At 43.0% G+C, this 20325-nt stretch overlaps 1 long non-coding RNA gene across 1 annotated transcript in view; it reads left to right on the top strand.

The window, feature by feature from the left end:
• Positions 1 to 2582: 2582 nt before the first annotated feature.
• LOC137240577 (uncharacterized) overlaps positions 2583 to 20325 on the top strand; it is an 87762-nt gene continuing 70019 nt past the window's right edge. The window contains exon 1 of the long non-coding RNA XR_010949764.1: positions 2583 to 2722. This is a non-coding gene — a long non-coding RNA (uncharacterized lncRNA). The remainder of the gene's footprint in view (positions 2723 to 20325) is intronic.

The raw sequence follows: 20325 nt of genomic DNA, 5'->3' as shown, positions 1-20325 counted from the left end.
CCTCCTCTTATTTTCTTTTCTCTTTATTTTACTTCTATTTCGCCTGTGGCGCTCTTGTTAAAAAAAAAAATTCTTTCTTTTTTCTTTTATAAAACATGATTTATATTTGATTATACTTCTTTAATTTTCGTATCATAAAACATGACAATTTTTTATAAAAAATCGCGCGATTTTTATTAAAAATTTTCATGTTTTTTACCATAAAATAAAGTATTTTTGTATTTGTTGAAGAAAAGTCCCGCAGGTGATTTTTTATTAAAAATATTCATTTTTTGTCATACGAATTTAAAAATAAAATGTTTTGTATATCTTGAACAAAAGCGCCGCAGGCGAAAGAGAAGACAAGATAAGACAAGACAAGATAAGAGAAGCCATTCCCAGCGGGTTAGGGGATCAGAATATACCCGTGGTAGGTATGCCTGTCGTAAGAGGCGACTCAAATACCAGATTCGAGGGTCTGTGTAGCGCAACCCTTCAGGTTGCCAGGGCAATATATAGCTTCTCCAAACCCAATTGTCAACCTCACCTATCCGCGGCGAATCCTGTTTCCCTAACAGACGAGGCTCTGGCGACCCCAAGCTCCTCATGGAATTTTTGGGTAGGGAGGGAGGGAATGGCCTGAAGGTTTAATGTGGCCACATAAATTGTTCCCGAGATGATCGGGCTAGCACTTTAATGGTGCTATGGTACGGGAGCGTACCGGTTTTGTATCCGGCAAAGGACCATCACATCAATGACACTCCCCAAAGCCTCCGGGGAGCAACCTTATCGCTACAACAACAACAACATAAGAGAAGACAATACAAGACAAGATAAGAGAAGACAAGACAAGACAAGACAGACAATGCCTTCCCGGAGTAAGAGAATATGGAGCAGTCCTGCTGCAAGGAGCTGCTAGGAGGATGACAATTTGTGGGAGGGACGAAACGAATTAGATGGGGTCACACTGAAATGACAGTCCTTGGTCGGGAAAAATACCGGGTCGCTCCGGTACATAGAACCGACTGCCTTGGGAAGCGAACAACAACAACAACAAGACAGACAAGACAAGGCAAGGCAAGAAAAGACAAGGCAAGGCAACGCAAGGCTAGACAAGACAAGGCAAGACAAGACAAGACAAGAGAAGAGGGAGCAAAATGGCTTCGACCGTCTTTGCTACTGGCGATAGATGGCTATGCCGTGTGGGCCCACTGCTTTGGATGGTTTAGCGCGACCAATGGCGTCCTCAACCTCTTTAGCGGTGATGGTGATTGGTGACGCGCTGAATTTGTGTTTATGTGCGTGTCTGTTGGCCCTCCGTCTAACTTTGTCGACCGTAGAATGCATTATATATTGTCGGCAGAAAGCGCTCGCGCATTTTTTCGCATCCGACAGCACTTTGTCGCCAAAGGCGATGGAAACTTGGTCTTTGTGCTTAGTCGGATTCAATAGGGACTTTACGGTGGACCAAAGTTTACCCACACCGGTAGAGAGGTTACAACCTCTTAGGTGCTCCTCCCATTTCGCCTGCTTGTGTTCATCCACAAACAATCTGATGCGTTGGTTTATATCCCTTATTTGGGGGTCGCCTGGATCAAGCTGCCTTATAAGGTCACGTTCTCTCGCTAAGTTTGCGGCCTCCGCCGGGAAGTGAGGCCGGATTTCGGGAATTCTCCCGGCGGGAATGAAACGTGCCGAGGAGGATTCAATGACCTTGCGGAAGGCACGCTCCCCTTGGCGGGCATCAGTCGGAATAGGGAGGGCAGCAAAGAGGTTGTCTGTAAAGGATTTATATTCTTCCCACTTTCCTTTTTTAAAGTTTATGAAAGTGCGTTTTTCGGTGACGATGAAGTCGGCGGTACGCTCGAGCGAAACAAGTATTGGCAGGTGGTCGGATGCCAATGATACCATCGGCTGCCAGTTGACGCAGTTTACGAGTTCTGCGCTCACGATTGAGATATCTGGCGAACTATGACAGCTTCCTACCATACGTGTGCGGGCGTCTCCGTTTATTGTGCAGAACGTCGTTTCTTCTATTTGATCCGCCAACATCTCGCCCCTACTGTCCGCCCGCAAATTTGAATGCCATAGATCATGATGGGCATTGAAGTCGCCTAAAATAATGCGATTGTTTCCAGTGAGTAAGGCTCTGATATTAGGGCGGTATCCACCGGGGCAACAGGTGGCAGGGGGGATTTAGATGTTGATGATTTCTAGGGTTGCATCGCCTGACCGGACAGAAATTGCAAAATCGTGTCACCTTATTCAAAGTATTCCCCGTCGCAGTTCTTTAGATGCTGCTCCCATTTGGTACATTTATGTACACTTCAACCATGGCGGAACGATACAAGGTGGCAGCATGGGACAGCTGATTATAAACTTTTTTTATTTGATTTGATACATCAACTTCCGGCGTAGTACGATTTTGACATTTGTCCAACGAATTTACAAAAATAAAGTACATAGAATTTTTATATATGTTTGTACGTATGTAACCATGCTGCCACCTTGAATCGTTTCGCCATGATTTCAACTGTAATATTACCAACAATCGATAATGGCAACTATCGATGAGCGACTATCGATGATGTAATTGGCGGTCCTACATCAGCATAACAAAAAATAATAGTGGGCATATTTTAGTCATATCCTTTCCAAATGGCTCTTAAAGAAAGTACATCTGGAGAATCTCAGTTTGGAAAACGGATCGATCAATGTTTGACAGACATTATAATCAAAGCATGTAAGTCTTTTTGCTAAAAGTTACACAAAGACCGCACAGTTTTAAAAGGGATTAACGTTCCATGGTACACCACATCGAAAATTGTCTAAGGTGGTATATAACACGCGTTTCGATCTCTGTTTTTAGAATCCGAAAGCGGAAATTTAAAAGGGGGTAATTCTATACGACAGCATGACACTGCTAATACCCTGCAAAAATCGCGAGTACTCCATGCATGCATGTTTGGAGTACTCGCTATGAACCAACCGAGTGCGCCAAAATTAACCACAATTCGTACAAAAAATGGTAATAGTCTAGTTGAGGGGTCGACTGCTATTACGCTACCAAAAATATCGAGAGTGGTGTCAAACGACGCGTATTGTCATCAGTATTAATAATCCGAAGGCGGAAAATAAAAATATTAAACTCGTTCAAAAGATATTAACGAAAAACCGAAAAAAGACCCGCGGGTACCTCCGAAACCGGGGGTCGGATCCATAGTATTTTTGCGCAGAACACCTTTTTGAGTTGGCGGCCTTCGGCCGCGCTTTAAAAAAATAATGTAATAGTCTAGTTGAGGGGTCGACTGCTAATACGCTACCAAAAATACCGAGAGAGGTGTCAAACGACCGCATTAATCTCGAGAACAATAATCCGATGGCGGAAAAGAAAAATTGTATCTATATCCGGAGATATTTGCAGTTGAAGTTGGAGATTTTTATGTTGTTGTTGTTGTGGTTGTTGTTGTGTTTGTACCCACAAAAAAAATTGTGCATCACCGTGGCGAATATTTTTATTTTCCGCCTTCGGATTATTAATACTGATGCCAAGACGCGTCGTTTGACACCTCTCTCGGTATTTTTGGTAGCGTATTAGCAGTCGACCCCTCAACTAGACTATTACCTAGTTTTGGTCTCCAAACCGGTGTTGGACCCACCTAGGGTAATTTTTTATAACCGCAGCCAAACGCTTACAAATGTTCGTGTAGACACATGAGTTGGTCCATTGCTGTATTACAGTGGAGTATAATGAGAAGTACTCCTGTGGACAACATGATCCACCGATTTTTGCAGGTACGCGTCCAAAAATATCGAAAGAGGTGTCAAAAGGCGCGTATTAATCTCGACAACAATAATCCGAAGCGGGAAAAGAAAAATTTTGGTAAAAGTCTAGTTGAGGGGTCGACTGCTAATACGCAGAACTCGTAATCTGCGTCAACTGGCAGCCGATGGTAACATTGGCATCTGACCACCTGACTACGCTTCCCAAGGCAGTCGGTTCTACCCAGCAAACACAGTTTCTAACGTTAGAGAAATATTGTAATTTTACATTAGAATTCTAATATAGTTCTCTAATGCAATTCGAATCAAAAACTAGGTTAGAGAACAAGGTTAGAATTCCACTGTGAAACGATTCGAATAACACCAGAAATGCGATGTTATAATTGTTGTCACAATTACCGATTATTTGCACGACATGATCACTCATTCTTAGTGTCATACAAACAAAATGAAAATATTGGAAATATTAAAAGTTGATAAGTTTTTTTATTTATAATAATAAATACTGTAAGTGAAAATGAATCACAAAAGGTTAAAAAAGGAAAGCGAGCAAATTATTGAAGGGCTACTTGAATGGCATGAAGAAAACGCTTCCTCATCCGTATCTCAAACCAACGCTGAGCTCAATCTTTAAGTACGTTTTTAATTTATATTAATAGAAAAAGCCTTTGAATATTTTCATTCTTAATACATAAGATTATAACCAAATAAACGTATTTGATATAATGAAACAATGAAAATTTCGCTGATTTTAAATAATTGCATTTAAGTGCGCATCACTTGAAAATTCTCATTAGAAACTCATTAGAATTTAACGTTAGAATTCGATTAGAATTCTAACCCTTTTCTCGTTATCGACAACGAAGTCCCCTTTTTGTCGATAATGCTATAATTCGCGACAGTTTCGCAAATCGTCCTCTAGCCTTCTACCTTAGAGAAATACATTAGAATTCTATTCGACTTCCAATCGTATTCTAACCTAAATGTTTGTTGGGTATGTACCGGAGCGACTCGGGATTTTTCCCGACCAAGGACTGTCATTTCAGTGTGACCCCATCTAATTTGTTTCGTCCCTCCCACAAATTGTCATCCTCCCAGCAGCTCCTTGCAGCAGGTCTGCTCTATATTCTCTTACTCCGGGAAGGCATCGAATCCATTCCGGGTCCGTCTCCTGACCCCGGTCCTGAGAAATGGTTTTGCTGCATCTGTCGGAAAAGAATCTTTTTAGGACGGTCATACTCTGTTCAGTGTGTCTCGTGCAAGGGATGGTTGCATCGGACAGGTTGTTCTGGGCTTGATCCCAAAACCCGACGTCCACGTAACTTTTATAAATCTTTTGTTGCTCCTTGTTGTTCACGCCCAAGGGCGTCCCGTAGTCTACGTCTAAGCGCCCCCACTACCTTTCAGCAGCCCCGCTGCTCAGCAAGCCACAACAAGTACCCGCTGCTGCTCGCGCCCCACGGCGCCAACAACTCAAACAGCTGCTACCACTCATAACTAGAATCTTCGTAGTAGAGTCGGAAGCAATGCTGAGCAACAGCCCCTCCCCCCGTCTTCTCCACCCTCTTTTCCGGCAGCAATCGTGTAGGTCAGGGAAACAGACTCTTAGTCTCTACCTCCGTTTGCACCGTTTGCCAGCACAGAATATATATGTTTGCGACATCCGCCCAATGCAGCTCCTGCCTTGGGTGGTGCCACTTTCCTAGATGTTCTGGTCTCCGCGACGGCAACCCCCCGACGGGTTTCATCGCGCCATGTTGCCAGGTCGCAAACCCAAATCTTCCGGGTACCCCAATGCTTGCCCAAGGACGCCCAGGCCTAGGGCCACAACAGCTATTGCGTCCTGGCCTTCCCCAACCCAGGCGTAGTCACCCGTCACTTACCCCCAGAGTGGCGACGTCTCCCCTTATGCACTTCAGAATTCTGCAGTTAAACTGTAATGGACTAACTGGGACGATTACGGAGATAGTCCATTTCATGGATTCAAGGGGTTGTGTAGCGCAATGTATAGCTTCTCCAACCCAATTGTCAACCTCACCTTCGAGCGGCGAATCGCGTTTCACTAACAGACGAGGCTCTGGCGACCCCAAACTCCTCATGGAACTTGGGGGTGGGGAGGGAGGGATAGCCTGAAGGTTTAATGTGGCCATATAAATCGTTCCCGAGATGGTCGGGCCAGCACCTTAATGGTGCTGTTACCGGAGCGTATCGGATCTGTATCCGACAAAGGACCATTACATCGATAACACTCCCCAAAGCCTTCGGGGAGTAACCTAATCGCTACAACAACAACAACAACAACCGCCTTCAGGGCCTATCTGTCCGGTCAGGCGATGCAAACCTAGAAATCATCAACATCTACATCCCTCTTGCCACCTGTTGCCCCAGTGGATACCGCCCTAATATCAGGGCCTTACTCACTGGCAACAATCGCATTATCTTAGGCGATTTCAATGCCCATATTGATCTATGGCATTCAAACTTGCGGGCCGACAGTAGGGGTGAAATGTTGGCGGATCAAATAGAAGAAACGACGTTCTGCACAATAAACGGAGACGCCCCACACGTATGGTAGGAAGCTTTCACAGCTCGCCAGATATCTCAATCGTGAGCGCAGAACTCGTAAACTGCGTCAACTGGCAGCCGATGGTAACATTGGCATCCGACCACCTGCCCATACTTATTTCGCTTGAGCGTACCGCCGACTTCATCGTCACTGAAAAACGCACTTTCATAAACTTCAAAAAAGGAAAGTGGGAAGAATATAAATCCTTTACAGACAGCCGCCTAGCTGCCCTCCCTATCCCGATTGATGCCCGCCAAGGGGAGCGTGCCTTCCGTAAGGACATTAAACGCGTCGGCACATTTCATTCCCGCCGGGAGAATTCCCGAAATCCGGCCCCACTTCCCGGTGGAGGCCGCAAACTTAGCGAGAGAACGTGACCTTATAAGACAGCTTGATCCAGGCGACCCCCAAATAAGGGATATAAACCAACGCATCAGATTGTTTGTGGATGAACACAAGCGGGCGAAATGGGAGGAGCACCTAAGAGGTTGCAACCTCTCTACCGGTGTGGGTAAACTTTGGTCCACCGTAAAGTCCCTATCGAATCCGACTAAGTACAAAGACAAAGTTTCCATCGCCTTTGGCGACAAAGTGCTGTCGGACGCGAAAAAATGCGCGAGCGCTTTCTGCCGACAATACATAATGCATCCTACGGTCGACAAAGATAGACGGAGAGCCAATAGACGCGCACATAAACACAAATTCATCGCGTCACCAATTACCATCACCGCTAAAGAGGTTGAGGACGCCATTGGTCGTGCTAAACCATCCAAAGCAGTGGGCCCAGACGGCATAGCCATGCCGATGCTTAAAAACCTAGGGAAAGAGGGTTTCAAATATTTAGCGCATGTCTTCAATCTGTCTTTTTCCACCTTTGTCATACCTGAGAAATGGAAAATGGCCAAGGTGGTCCCGCTACTAAAGCCTGGGAAACCAGCTAACATAGGTGAGTCGTATCGTCCGATATCTCTCCTATCGCCAGTGGCAAAGACGCTTGAAGCCATTTTGCTCCCTTATTTCCAAGCAAATTTGCAGCTAGCCCCTCATCAGCATGGCTTCAGAAAACTCCATAGCACTACCACCGCGCTAAATGCCATTATCACCTAGATAAATTGCGGTTTAAATCAATACTCCACCATAGAATAGTACTCGTAGCGCTAGACCTATCAAAAGCTTTTGATACGGTCAACCATGGCTCGTTACTGCAAGACCTGGAAGGGTCTACCCTTCCCCCATGTCTTAAAAGGTGGACCGCAAATTATCTGGGTGGTCGGCAGGCATCGGTGCAATTTAGAAACGAAACATCAAAACCAAGGAGAATTAAACAAGGGGTGCCACAGGGTGGTGTCCTATCCCCACTTTTGTTTAATTTCTACATATCTAAGCTACCTTCACCACCGGAAGGAGTCACAATCGTTTCCTACGCCGATGACTGCACAATAATGGCCACAGGCCCAGGCCCAAAGATCGATGCTCTATGCAATAAAATAAACGGCTACCTCCCTGATCTCTCCAGTTTTTTCGCCTCGCGAAACCTGGCATTATCACCGACTAAATCTTCCGCGACCTTATTTACAACATGGACGCCCCAAATGTCGACCATTTTGAACATCCACGTCGTTGGCACTACGCTACCGACTGTCCTACACCCCAAAGTCTTGGGTGTGACGTTTGATCAGGATCTACATTTTGGTGAGCACGCAACCGCAATTGTTCCGAGAATTCAGAGCGGTAACAAAATCTTCAAATCCCTCGCTGGCAGTACTTGGGGAAAAGATAAAGAAACGCTCATGACTACATACAAAGCAATTAGCCAGCCGATTACGTGCTACGCGTCACCCATATGGTCGCCAAGCCTAAAAACCACCCACTGGAAGAAACTACAGGCCTGCCAAAATACTGCTCACAGAATCGCCACGGGCTGTCTTCTTATGTCCCCAGAACACCATCTGCATGATGAGGCGAGAATACTCCCCATCAGAGAGAGAAATGAGATGCTGACCAAACAGTTCCTGTTGAATACCCAGAAACCTGGGCATCCCAACAGACATCTGATTGATGAACCAGCACCGCCTAGGGGCTTAAGGAGTCATCTCCGTAAGCATTTTGAGGAAATACGGCACCTGAGAACCCAGCCGTATAAGTGAAAAAACACAAGCAGGTCCTTGGTGAACTCGACAAACAGGCGCCGGACCTTTATGTCGGGAATTACCCGGTGAATCCAGTACTCAAAGAAAAGTACCCAAAACTTGTGGAAGAGGAACGCATACTCCCCAGGGAAGCGCGTGTCACTCTTGCTCAACTTCGTTCTGGATACTGTAACAGGTTAAACTCTTATCTATCCAGAATCAACCCCGACATACAAAATGTATGCCCCGCTTGCAATGTGTCCCCACATGACACCAACCATCTCCTTAATTTTAATGTGGAACCAACGCCTCTAACACCCCTTTCATTATGGTCCACCCCTGTTGAAACAGCAAGTTTCCTTGGACCCCCGTTAGAGGATATTGATGACAATTTGTGATCGGTCGCGGCTGTTAGGTGGGGCGAAACACTGCTACAACAACAACAACAACAACTGCTAATACGCTACCAAAAATATCGAGAGAGGTGTGAAAAGACGCGTATTAATCTCGAGAACAATAATCCGAAGGCGGAAAAGAAAAGTTTTATCCCTGTCCGAAGATATTTGCAGTTGAAGTTGGCGATTTTCATGTGGTTGTTGTTGTTGTTGTGGTCTTACCCACAAAAAAAATTGTGCATCACCGTGGCGGTAGATACGGTTATACCAAACACCCGGACTTGGCATGGCGTAGCCCAGGGTTATTTTTGATAAGCGTGGCCGAAGGCCGCCAGCGCAGAAAGGTGTTCTGCGCAAAAATACTATGGATCCCACCCCCGGTTTCGGAGGTACCCGCGGGTCTTTTTTTGGTTTTTCGTTAATATCTTTTGAACGAGCTAAAATTTTTACTTTCCGCCTTCGGATTATTAATACTGATGTCAAGACGCGTCGTTTGACACCTCTCTCGATATTTTTGGGTAGCATATTAGCAGTCGACCCCTCAACTAGACTATTACCAAAATTTTATCTCTGTCCGGAGATATTTGCAGTTGAAGTTGGCGATTCTCATGTGGTTGTTTTAATGGTGTACCCACAAAATGTGAACATAAGTGTTTTGCGCGGATATAGCTTTGGTCTCCAAACCGGTGTTGGACCCACCCAGGGTAATTTTTTAGGTAGTTCTTTACTTTAGCTCACAACTGCTAAAACTCGTCCAAAAATATCGGGAGAGGTCTCAAAAGACGCGTTTTGTTCCCATATCCACGAATCCGAAAGCGGAAATTCAAAAATTTATTTCTGTCAAAATATATTTCCAAAAAACTGAAAAATGACCCCGGAACCCTCCAAAACGGGTGGGTCGGATCCATAGGGCCGATTTCACCAAATCGACTTAGGCTAAAACTTAATTGCAACAGTTAGCCCAGATTTGTGGCTAAGTTTTTTTTCGGTTCCACCAAGTAAGTAAGTTTTTTTTCGGTTGCAGCGACCGCAGGGACAATGTCTTAGAACGTCAAGGCCTATCTGTCCGGTCAGGAAATGCAAACCTAGAAATCATCAAAATCTACATCCCTCCTGCCACCTGTTGCCCCAGTGGATACCGCCCTAATATCAGCGCCTTACTCACTGGCAACAATCGCATTATCTTAGGCGATTTCAATGCCCATCATGATCTATGGCATTCAAACTTGCGGGCGGACAGTAGGGGTGAGATGTTGGCGGATCAAATAGAAGAAACGACGCTCTGCACAATGAACTGAGACGCCCCCACACGTATGGTAGGAAGCTGTCACAGTTCGCCGGATATCTCAGTCGTGAGCGCAGAACTCGTAAACTGCGTCAACTGGCAGCCGATGGTAACATTGGCATCCGACCACCTGCCTATATCCCCCAGCGGGTTAGGGGGGGGGGGGGGGGGGTCAGAATATACCCGCGGTAGGTATGCCTGTCGTAAGAGGCGACTAAAATACCAGATTCAAGGGGCTGTGTAGCGCAACCCTGCAGGTTGCCAGCGCAATATATAGATTCTCCAAACCCAATTGTCAACCTCACCTATCCGCGGCGAATCCTGTTTCACTAACAGACGATGCTCTGGCGACCCCAAGCTCCTTATGGAACTTGGGGTTGGGGAGGGAGGGGATGGCCTGAAGGTTTAATGTGGCCACATAAATCGTTCCCGAGATGGTCGGGCCAGCACCTTAATGGTGCTGTGGTACCGGAGCGTACCGGATCTGTATCCGGCAAAGGACCATCACATCGATAACACTCCCCAAAGCCTTCGGGGAGCAACCTTATCGCTACAACAACAACAACAACCACCTGCCTATACTTATTTCGCTCGAGCGTGCCGCCGACTTCATCGCCGCAGAAAAACGCACTTTCATTAACTTTAAAAAAGGAAAGTGGGACGAATACAAATCCTTTACAGACAGCCTCTTTGCTGCCCTCCCTATCCCGACTGATGCCCGCCAAGGGGAGCGTGCCTTCCGCAAGGTCATTGAATCCGCCTCGGCACGTTTCATTATCGCCGGTAGAATTTCCGAAATTCGGCCCCACTTCCCGGCGGAGGCCGCAAATTTAGCGGATCGGTATCCGACAAAGGACCATTACATCGATAACACTCCCCAAAGCCTTCGGGGAGTAACCTAATCGCTACAACAACAACAACCGCAGGGACAATGTCTTAGAACTTCAGGGCCTATCTGTCCGGTCAGGCGATGCAAACCTAGAAATCATCAACATCTACATCCCTCCTGCCACCTGTTGCCCCAGTGGATACCGCCCTAATATCAGGGCCTTACTCACTGGCAACAATCGCATTATCTTAGGCGATTTCAATGCCCATATTGATCTATGGCATTCAAACTTCCGGGCGGACAGTAGGGGTGAGATGTTGGCGGATCAAATAGAAGAAACGACGTTCTGCACAATAAACGGAGACGCCCCACACGTATGGTAGGAAGCTGTCACAGCTCGCCAGATATCTCAATCGTGAGCGCAGAACTCGTAAACTGCGTCAACTGGCAGCCGATGGTTACATTGGCATCCGACCACCTGCCTATACTTATTTCGCTCGAGCGTTCCGCCGACTTCATCGCCGCAGAAAAACGCACTTTCATTAACTTTAAAAAAGGAAAGTGGGACGAATACAAATCCTTTACAGACAACCTCTTTGCTGCCCTCCCTATCCCGACTGATGCCCGCCAAGGGGAGCGTGCCTTCCGCAAGGTCATTGAATCCGCCTCGGCACGTTTCATTATCGCCGGTAGAATTTCCGAAATTCGGCCCCACTTCCCGGCGGAGGCCGCAAATTTAGCGCGAGAACGTGACCTTATAAGAAAACTTGATCCAGGCGACCCCCAAATAAGGGATATAAATCAAAACATCAGATTGCTTGTGGATGAACACAAGCGGGCGCAATGGGAGGAGCACCTAAGAGGGTTTAACCTCTCTGCCGGTGTGGATAAACTTTGGTCCACCGTAAAGCCCCTATCGAATCCGTCTAAGCACAATGACAAAGTTTCCATCGCCTTCGGCGATAAAGTGCTAATGCATTCTACGTTCGCCAAAGATAGACGGAGGGCCAACAGACACGCACATAAACATAAATTCAGTGCGTCACCAATTACCATCACCGCCAAAGAGGTTGAGGATGCCATTGGTCTCACTAAACCATCCAAAGCAGTGGGACCAGACGGCATAGCCATGCCGATGCTTAAAAGCCTATGGAAAGAAAAATAAAAATAAATGTAAGGCGCGATAACCTCCGTGAGATCGAAGGCCGAGCTTCTCTTCCAATTTGCGTCGTGCTCCTCTTGATTTTCCCTACAAATTGGCCGGACGGGACCTACATGTTTTTATGCCGACTCCGAACGGCATCTGCAAGGCAGATGAGTTTTCACCGAGAGCTTTTCATGGCAGAAATACACCCGGAGCGCTTGCCAAACACTGCCGAGGGGCGACCCCGCTTAGAAAAATTTTCTTATAATTGAAAAACCTTATTTCTAAAATTTTGATGTTGCTTTGCCCGGGAGTTGAACCCAGGGCATACGGTGTGATAGGCGGAGCACGCTACCATCACACCACGGTGGCCGCCATCATCAGCATGGCTTCAGAAAACTCCATAGCACCACCACCGCGCTAAATATCATCAGCACCCAGATAAAATGCGGTTTAAATCATAACCCCCACCATAGAACAGTACTCGTTGCGCTAGACCTATCAAAAGCTTTTGACAATGTCAACCGTGGCTCGTTACTGCAAGACCTGGAAGGGTCTACCCTTCCCCTATGTCTTAAAAGGTGAACCGCAAACTATCTGCGTGGTCGCCAGGCATCGGTGCAATTTAGAAATGAAACATCAGAAACAACAGAATTAAACACACACAGGGTGGAGTCCTATCCCCACTTTTGTTTAATTTCTACATATCTAAGCTACCAGCAGTGGGACCAGACGGCATAGCCATGCCGATGCTTAAAAGCCTATGGAAAGAGGGTTTCAAATATTTAGCACATATCTTCAACCTGTCTCTTTCCACCTTTGTCATACCCAAAAAAGAAAATAAATCATACCCGAAAAATGGAAAATGGCCAAGGTGGTCCCGGTACTAAAGCCTGGGAAACCAGCTAAAATAGGAGAGTCGTATCGTCCGATATCTCTCCTATCGCCAGTGGCAAAGATGCTTGAAGCCATTTTGCCATAGCCATAGCACCACCACCGCGCTAAATGTCATCAGCACCCAGATAAAATGCGGTTTAAATCAAAACCCCCACCATAGAACAGTACTCGTTGCGCTAGACCTATCAAAAGCTTTTGATACTGTCAACCGTGGCTCGTTACTGCAAGACCTGGAAGGGTCTACCCTTCCCCTATGTCTTAAAAGGTGAACCGCAAACTATCTGGGTGGTCGCCAGGCATCGGTGCAATTTAGAAATGAAACATCAGAAACAACAGAATTAAACACACAGGGTGGAGTCCTATCCCTACTTTTGTTTAATTTCTACATATCTAAGCTACCTTCACCACCAGAAGGAGTCACTATCGTTTCCTACGCCGATGACTGCACAATAATGGCCACAATCCCAGGCCCACAGATCGATGAGCTTTGCAACAGACTAAACGGCTACCTCCCTGATCTCTCCAGCTTTTTGCCTCGCGAAACCTGCCATTATCACCGACTAAATCTTCCGCGACCTTATTTACAACATGGACGTCCCAAATGTCGACCATTTTGAACATCCACGTCGATGACACTACGCTACCGACTGTCCTACACCCCAAAGTCTTGGGTGTGACGTTTGATCAGGATCTACATTTTGTTGAGCACGCAGCCGCAATTGTTCCGAAAATCCAGAGACGTAATAAAATCCTCAAATCCCTTGCTGGCAGTACTTGGGGAAAAGATAAAGAAACGCTCATTACCACATAGAAAGCAATTGGCCAGCCGATTACGTACTACGCGTCACCCATATGGTCGGCTAGCCTAAAAATTACCCACTAGAAGAAGCTCTCTCGATATTTTTGGTAGCGTATTGGCAGTCGACTCCTCAACTAGACTATTACCAAAATTTTATCTCTGTCCGGAGATATTTGCAGTTGAAGTTGGCGATTCTCATGTGGTTGTTGTAATGGTGTACCCACAAAACAAAAAGTGAACATAAGTGTTTTGCGCGGATATAGCTTTGGTCTCCAAACTGGTGTTGGACCCACCCAGGGAAATTTTTTAGGTAGTTCTTTACTTTAGCTCACTACTGCTAAACTCGTCCAAAAATATCGGGAGAGGTCTCAAAACACGCGTTTTGTTCCCATGACCACGAATCCGAAAGCGGAAATTCAAAAATTTATTTCTGTTAAAATATATTTCCAAAAAACTGAAAAATTACCCCGGAACCCTCCAAAACGGGTGGGTGGGATCCATAGGGCCGATTTCACCAACTCGACTTAGGACAAAACTTAATTGCAACTTAAATTAGCCCAGATTTGTGGCTAATTTTTTTTTCGGTTTCACCAACTTACCTACTAAACCCATTTGACATACAAAAACCCTATCAGCTGTTTTATTCATAGTAGTATATTTAGCTACGTTATAATCACACGCCACCCGGTGAATACATACAATAGCGGGGTTGCTATATTTGCATAATGAAATAAGTATCAATACTGCCATTTAATTCGACTCAAAATTTGTACTACAGCAACACTGTTGAAAGTCGAGAATAAGCCAGCTGGCAGGTAGGCTAATTTGCGACTTAGCTAAGCATTGGTAGTGAAACAGAAAAAGTAAAAAATATGACTTAACTAAGGCATCGAATCCAATCCGGGTCCGTCTCCTGACCCCGGTCCTGAGAAATGGTTTTGCTGCATCTGCCTCAAAAGAATCTTTTTAGGACGGTCATACTCTGTTCAGTGTGTCTCGTGTAAGGGATGGTTGCATCGGACAGGTTCAGGGCTTGATCCCGAAACCCGACGTCCATGTAACTTTTATAAATCTTTTGTGGCTCCTTGCTGTTCACGCCCAAGTGCGTCCCGTAGTCTACGCCTTAGCGCCCCCACTACCTTCCAGCAGCCCCGCTGCTCAGCAAGTCACAACAAGTACCCGCTGCTGCTCGCGCCTCACGGCGCCAACAACTCAAACTGCTGCTACCACTCATAACTACTATCTCGGTAGTAGTAGAGTCGGTAGCAATGCTGAGCATAAGCCCCTGCCCCGTCATCCCCCCCCCCCCCCCCCCCCCCCGTCTTCATACCCGTGGTAGGTATGCCTGTCGTAAGAGGCGACTAAAAACCAGATTCAAAGGGCTGTGTAGCGCAACCTTTTAGGTTGCCAGCGCAATATATAGCTCCTCCAAACCCAATTGTCAACCTCACCTATCCGCGGCGAATCCTGTTTCACTAACAGACGAGGCTATGGTGACCCCAAGCTCCTCATGGAACTTGGGGGTAGGGAGGGAGGGAATGGCCTGAAGGTCCAATGTGGCCACATAAATCGTTCCCGAGATGGTCGGGCTAGCACCTTAATGGTGCTATGGTACCGGAGCGTACCGGATTTGTATCCGGCAAAGGACCATCACATCGATAACACTCCCCAAAACCTTCGGGGAGCAACCTTATCGCTACAACAACAACAACAACAACAACAGGCCTGCCAAAATACTGTTCTCAGAATCACCAGGGCTGTCTTCTTATGTCCCCAGAACACCATCTACATAATGAGGCGAGAATAATCCCCATCAGGGAGAGAAATGAGATGCTAACCAAACAGTTCCTGTTGAATACCCCGAAACCTGGGCACCCAAACAGACATCTGATTGATGAGCCAACACCGGAAATACGGCACCTGAGAACCCAGCCGTATGAAGCAAAAAAACACAAGCAGGTCCTTGGTGAACTCCACAAACAGGCGTCGGACCGTTATGCCGGGAATTGCCCGGTGAATCCAGTACTCACAAGAAAAGTACCCAAAACTTGTGGAAGAGGAACGCATACTCCCCAGGGAAACGCGTGTCACTCTTGCTCAACTTCGTTCTGGATACTGTAACAGGTTAAACTCTTAGCTATCCAGAATCAACCCCGACATACAAAATTTATGCCCCGCTTGCAATGTGTCCCCACATGACACCAACCATCTCTTTAATTGTAATGTGGAACCAACGCCTCTTAACACCCCTTTCATTATGGTCCACCCCTGTTGAAACAGCAAGTTTCCTTGGACTCCCGTTAGAGGATATTGATGACAATTTGTGATCGGTCGCGGCTGTTAGGTGGGGCGAAGCACTGCTACAACAACAACAACATAAAAAAAAAAAAAAAAATGTAAGGCGCGATAACCTCCGAAGAGATCTAAGGCCGAGCTTCTCTTCCAATTTGCGTCGTGCTCCTCTTGATTTTTCCCTACAAATTGGCCGGACGGGACCTACATGTTTTATGCCGACTCCGAACGGCATCTGCAAGACAGATGAGTTTTCACTGAGAGCTTTTCATGGCAGAAATACAATCGGAGCGCTTGCCAGACACTGCCGATGGGCGACCCCGCTTAGAAAAATTTTCTTCTAATTGAAAAATCTTATTTCTAAAATTTTGATGTTGCTTTGCCCGGGAGTTGAACCCAGGGCATACGGTGTGATAGGCGGAGCACGCTACCATCACACCACGGTGGCCGCAACATAAGAGCCGTATAATTTAACGCACGGTTAGAGTTAAGTTTGAAATAATTAGCCGCTTAAATTGTGGTGATGGCTTTAGCTAGCGGCACATTATGTGAGTATGGATTTAAATTTGATCACAGTTATCTTGGCGTCCACTGATTGATTTGTTTGATTTACGTTGTTCATAATAATAGCAGTGTTATTGTCAATTATCAATTGTGCGGAATCTGTGGCATATTAAAATATTATTGGTAAGACCAAGGTTGGGTTTTTTATTTTTTATCCGTTCGCATTCAGTGCTCTATTCTCCATCAATTTTCTTTCTTTTTTTTTTTTTGTATCTACATCATTGCCATATTTTTACATTTTCTTTTAACATCTTTCTTATAATAAGTTACCGATGTTTTCCTACAGAGGGCTGCGTCAGCTAAGCAAGAATCAAAGCGAGCACCTGATTGGCTGATCGCCAGATTCTTGCCTAAAAGACAGCGCTGCCATACTTATATTTTTCATATTACACCTTCTGCTCGTGCAACCGATCTGACTGTTAGATGGCGTTGACTGCAATCCATCCAGTGATTATTAGGGCTGGCACACATTATTACTAACGACGAGTGTCAGTACCTTCATTTCTGATGGGTTACGATTTTAAAAGTTCAAAATATGTTAAAATGTTAGGTTTACAGAATTATGGGACGCGGTAAAAATTGCACTAACGAAATAAGAAATTTGATCAAAAAATTGCGAAATGAAGGCCAAACATACAAAGAAATTCAAGCATTCATTAGCTGTTCTTCCAAAATGATTTCCAACGCCATCAAGCTTCAGGTTCGCCCTGAAACTCGCGGCCGGAAACGACTAACCGATGAAAAACGGATCGAAAAATCGTAAATTTGGTAATAAATCAAATATTTATTTTATTTTTAAAAAATTATTTTTATTTATTTTTGAGTTTAAATATTTTCATACTAATAAGAATTTTCTTTTTTTGAAGTTATTCAAAAATTTTTAAGTTAACACGAAAACTCGTAAATTTGGTAATAAATCAAATATTTATTTTATTTTTAAAAAGAATTTTCTTTTTTTGCAGTTATTCAAAAATTTTTAAGTTAACACGAAAACTCAATTAAAAATTATTTTAAGAAATAAAGTAAAGAGTACAAAGTAGTTTAACTATATTTACTCCCCGTCCAAGAAAATTTAAATCAAACAAATTATTAATTAATATTAAATGTAACCTTTTTTGTTTTTTGTTGTTTAATGTGTTTGCATTTGTAGTTAAATTAGTGTTAATAAGTATGTTTGCTGGTTTAAGTAAATCAATTGAAATATTTTTAATAGTATTTTTGTATTGAATTGTAAATGTTTTATGTTTCTTAGATATATCTTTAAAAGGTCCTTCATAAGGTGATTCTAAATTAGATTTACGAAGAACTTTAACAAAAACATGCTCACAATTTTCTAATTTTTTAGGAACGAAAAATTTTTCTTTGTTATGATGAAAAACTTTAGAACGAACAAGTGAAAAATATTCTTTTATTTTGTGAAGAGCGTCATTAGAAAAATTATGTTCTTTATTACTATTTGAAATAATTAATTCACCAGGTATTCTAAGTGTTTGACCATAAACAAGTTCAGCAGATGAACATTTCAAATCTTCTTTAATAGAAGTGCGTAAACCAAGAAGAATGAATGGTAAAATGTCAGACCAATGAACCGAGTCGTTTGATGCTATAATTGCTGCTTTTAAAGTTCGATGAAATCTCTCTATCATGCCATTTGCTTGGGGATGGTAAGGAGCTGTATGAATTTTATGAGAACCTAAAAGTTTAGTTAATTCCGTAAAAAATTTTGATATGAATTGTGAACCTTGATCTACTGTAATATTTAATGGTATACCAAATCGTGGTATATAATTTTGATTAAAAGTTTTTACTATAGTATTTGTTGAAATATCTTTTTAAGTGGATAAGCTTCAGGTCAACGTGAAAATCTGTCAATAATTGTTAAAATATAACAATTTTCATTTGAAACTGGAAGAGGTCCAACAATATCCATATGAATATGTTCAAAACGACCTGATGGTATTTGAATTTTTTGAATAGGAGATTTAGTATGTCTTGAAATTTTGGATTTTTGACAATTGATACAAGATGAAAGCCAATCGTTAATTTCTTTACGCATGTTAGGCTAATAATATTTATTTTGAATTAATTTTCTAGTTGATCTTATACTTGGATGAGATAATGTGTGAATTTTGTCAAATATAATTCTCATAGAATGTGGAACATAAGGTCGAAAAGGTTGTTGAGAAACATCACACCATATATTAAAATTAATAACGGGAATATGAATTTCTTTTAAATTATTTTTAGAATTTTGATCAGAAATGGTTTTTTGTAAAAATGTATCAGTTTTTTGTTCTTTATATAAAGTTTCTAAATGTATATCTTGAGTTGAAATTGCATTTACTTCTGGAATACGGGAAAGTGTGTCGGCAATTATGTTGTCTTTTCCACGTATATATTGAATTCATTTGTAAATTGAGCAATATATTCAAGATGACGTAGTTGACGAGGAGATCTATTTACTTTAGAATTTAGAACATGAATTAAAGGTTTATGATCAGTATAAATTGTAAAAGTTCTACCTTTAAGAAAATGTTTCAAATGTTTAATTGAATTACAAAAGTTCACGGCAAATGTTGAATATTTAGTTTCTATTGTAGTTAATTTTCTTGAAAAATAAGCTAAGGGTTCTAGTATATTATTGTATTGTTGAAGAACTGTTCCAATAGCAACATTTGATGCCTCTACTGCTAATGATAAAGTACCATTTTTATTGAAATGTGTAAGTAAAGTATTATTAGTAAAAAGTGTTTTAATATTTTTGAAAGCTGTTGTGGTTTCATTTGTCCAATTTAATTGTTTGAGTTTGTTTTTAATTGCATGTGTTAACATTTCATGCAGAGGACTAAGTTCTGTTGCTAACATTTTAATATATCTGTGATAGTAATTTATCATACCTAAAAATTTTTGTAATTTATTTATAGAAATTGGTTTTTCAAAATTTGTTATGATTGCAATTCGATCTAAAGATGGTTTAATACCTTCGCCTGAAATTTCATGACTTAAGAAATTTAATTTATTTACACCGAGAGTACATTTTGAAGGTTTGATATTTAAATTATATTCTTCAAGTCTTTTGAAAACTGAGTTTAAATGATTTATATGTTGATCTTCATTATCACTGGTAATAACTGTCATCAATGTATGTAAATACAAAATCGAAATCAGAAAATACTTCATTAATAAAGCGTTGGAAAATTCAAACATTCCAAAAGGGGTAGTTATTGCAGTTTTATGAATGTATTGTTCTGCCATTGGAATTTGGTGGTAAGCACGCACAAGATCAATTTTGGAAAAAAATTGTTTGTTTTTTAAATCAATTGTTAAATTGTGGATATGTGGTAAAGGATACCGATCTGGTGTAGTAATAAAATTAAGTCTTCGATAGTCTCCGCAAGGTCTCCAATCATTTGGTTCTTTTTTAGGAACGAGATGAAGTGGAGATGCAATAGGAGAATTTGAGGGTCTGCATATACTCGTTTTAACTAAAAATTCAAATTCAGCTTTAGCAATTTTAAGTTTGATTGGATCAAGACGTCTGGGTTTCGAAAATGGTAAAATACCTTTTGTTTCTATCCTGTGAACCGTATGGTGTTTAACTTTTTTAGTATAATCTGGTTCACAGGTAATAGATGGAAATTCATTAAGTAATTTTGAAAACTT

This window comes from Eurosta solidaginis, chromosome 1 (assembly GCF_040869045.1).
Source record: "Eurosta solidaginis isolate ZX-2024a chromosome 1, ASM4086904v1, whole genome shotgun sequence".
Taxonomy (NCBI): domain Eukaryota; kingdom Metazoa; phylum Arthropoda; class Insecta; order Diptera; family Tephritidae; genus Eurosta; species Eurosta solidaginis.
The sequence above is the reverse complement of the archived record's forward strand: the minus strand, read 5'-3'. Positions and strand labels throughout refer to the sequence as shown.